Raw genomic sequence first — 2,372 nt, 5'->3', positions numbered from 1 at the left:
TCTCCATCTTTGCCCTCCAGCCACACTGGTCCTCTTACAGCTCTGCTCACACCATGTCATCTCCTGCCGGAGGAGATGCTGGGAATTTCTACCCATTTACTCATTCTTGATCTCTCACTCACAAATCCTTTTCTTTAGAATCCTACCCGGATTCTCCAAACTGTCCTGTACTCTTAAAGTTCTCTGTTCCTTTGTGACATAGCACACGCCTCATGGGCTATGCAATGTGTTTTAGCTTATGTGATTATTTGCGTGATGTTTTCTTCCCAGCAGATTGAGAGCAGGGTCTTCTGTCTGTTTTTGTTCACTGCTTCATCCCCAGTGCTTGCCACAGTGCCTGAAATATACTGGGAGCTCAATAAATGCTAATGTATGAATGATGGAACAAGCAAACAAGCATTTATTGAGTACCTACTGTATTCCAGATACTGCTAAGTGATGGGAATACACCAGTAAAACGTGTCCTGTCTTCAAGGAGCTTGAGCTCCCATGAGAGACAGTCATGTTAGGAGATAAACTTCCACACAGCATGGTAAGAACTGCTATAGAGATATGAAAACCAAAAACGAAGAAACCAATAGACACCACCACCAAACAAAGAGAAACTGTGGGAACATAGAGTATGCAGCAACTAATTTTGCCAGTGGGTGTTGGGGAATGTGGGCAGAGATAGGGTGGAAAGAACCAGGCTTTGGGTCAGGCAGATCTGAGCTTGAATTCTAGTTCTGGTACTTAATTATCAGCCTCTCTGATTCTGTTCCTCTTCTGTAAAATGGAGTAATAACACTTACTGATACTTACTCAGCAGGGAATTGTGAGACTTACCTAAAAATAATGCTGCTGCTAGCTGTGGGTCATTGCCCTTAAAATCTGGCTAAGGTTTTTGTATATCTCTATTCTCTGCCAGTGCAAAGCCCAAAGTCCTTCTCCAGTTGTCTGCACAATTTCATGGGGTTTATGTCTCATGTACATCCCTAACTTTGCTTTCCTCCTTTACTGAATTCTTGCTATCTGCTTGTTCTTTGTAGTTGTTTAAACTGAGAAAGTTTATGCCATCGAATTTCTGGAGGCTTTCTGAAATTTCGATTGGACATAAAATGACTTCAGAATCTTACATTTTTTGCAGTTCCTCATTAGCTACCATTACTCTCCAAACTCAACTAAAATTTACCTTGTCTTAAATGACAAGCTATGGTCTAACTGAAGAGTGATTTTAATTTGATAGTTGAAAACACACTGTATTCCTCATGAGTACTGGCATCCAGTTTTAGCGTGATTTTTTTGGGAGGTGGGGTGAGAGAAGAATTGAGAATGAGAAGTGTTCTTATCAGAGTATCCTGGATACTAGTACATTTTGTATGTAATTTTCCACAGAAGTATTGATTTTAATCAACTTTCAAGATGTAACACCACATTTGTCGAAGCAGAACAATCAAACGTGCAGTATTTTTCTTAGTGGAAGACTGGCCGTAATGAATGTGCTAACATATATTAGTTATCTATTAACCTCAACATGTAAGAAAGCACCAGATCATTAGCTTGTGTCTTGAGAAAACAGCAGCTAGCGGCAGCCTGACCCACTACGGTAGTGAGCTGAATCAGCAGAATGAGTGGCCTGTGAAGATGGCAGTTTGTGAGAAGTGCCTGGCTGAGTGTGAAGCAAGGATCTTATTAAATGAATGCATATGATGCATAGTGTAATTATACCACTTATGGCAGGAAAATATCACCATTTCATCAAACAGTGTGCTGTATACATCACAGTTCATGGGATCATCTATCTCTGGGATACTGTGTGAGTTTTGCAATTCTGGAAGGGTTTCAAAATAAGTTTTGATTAATTTTTGGTGGTTATCTGGTTATTGAAGTGTAGCTTGATTGTGTGTATTTTTCCCCTTTTCTTTTAAGCTCTGACAATCTTGATTATTATTTCCCCTTGAGGAGTGGGAACAAAACAGCAAAGTAACTGTCACAACTTATTTCAGATGAATGGTTTTAAGTAGTTTGAACATGTTATTCCAGAGTTACCTGTCTGTAAGATTAGTGGAAGGCAGCAACACTGTGAAAATCATGGTACCTGCTAGCTGTTGATGTTTCTTTTTTTTTCTTTCTTTTTTTTTTTTTTGCGGCCTCTCACTGCTGTGGCCTCTCCCGTTGCGGAGCACCGGCTCTGGATGCGCAGGTTCAGCGGCCATGGCTCACGGGCCCAGCCGCTCCGCGGCATGTGGGATCTTCCCGGACCGGGGCACGAACCTGTGTCCCCTGCATCGGCAGGCGGACTCTCAACCACTGCGGCACCAGGGAAGCCCAGAAGACTAATTTTTAACTTTAGTCAGAGAGGAAGTCCGTGAAGCAGTGAAGTTAAATTACAT

This window comes from Phocoena sinus, chromosome 21 (assembly GCF_008692025.1).
Source record: "Phocoena sinus isolate mPhoSin1 chromosome 21, mPhoSin1.pri, whole genome shotgun sequence".
NCBI classification, from domain to species: domain Eukaryota; kingdom Metazoa; phylum Chordata; class Mammalia; order Artiodactyla; family Phocoenidae; genus Phocoena; species Phocoena sinus.
Note: the sequence above shows the minus strand (reverse complement) of the source record.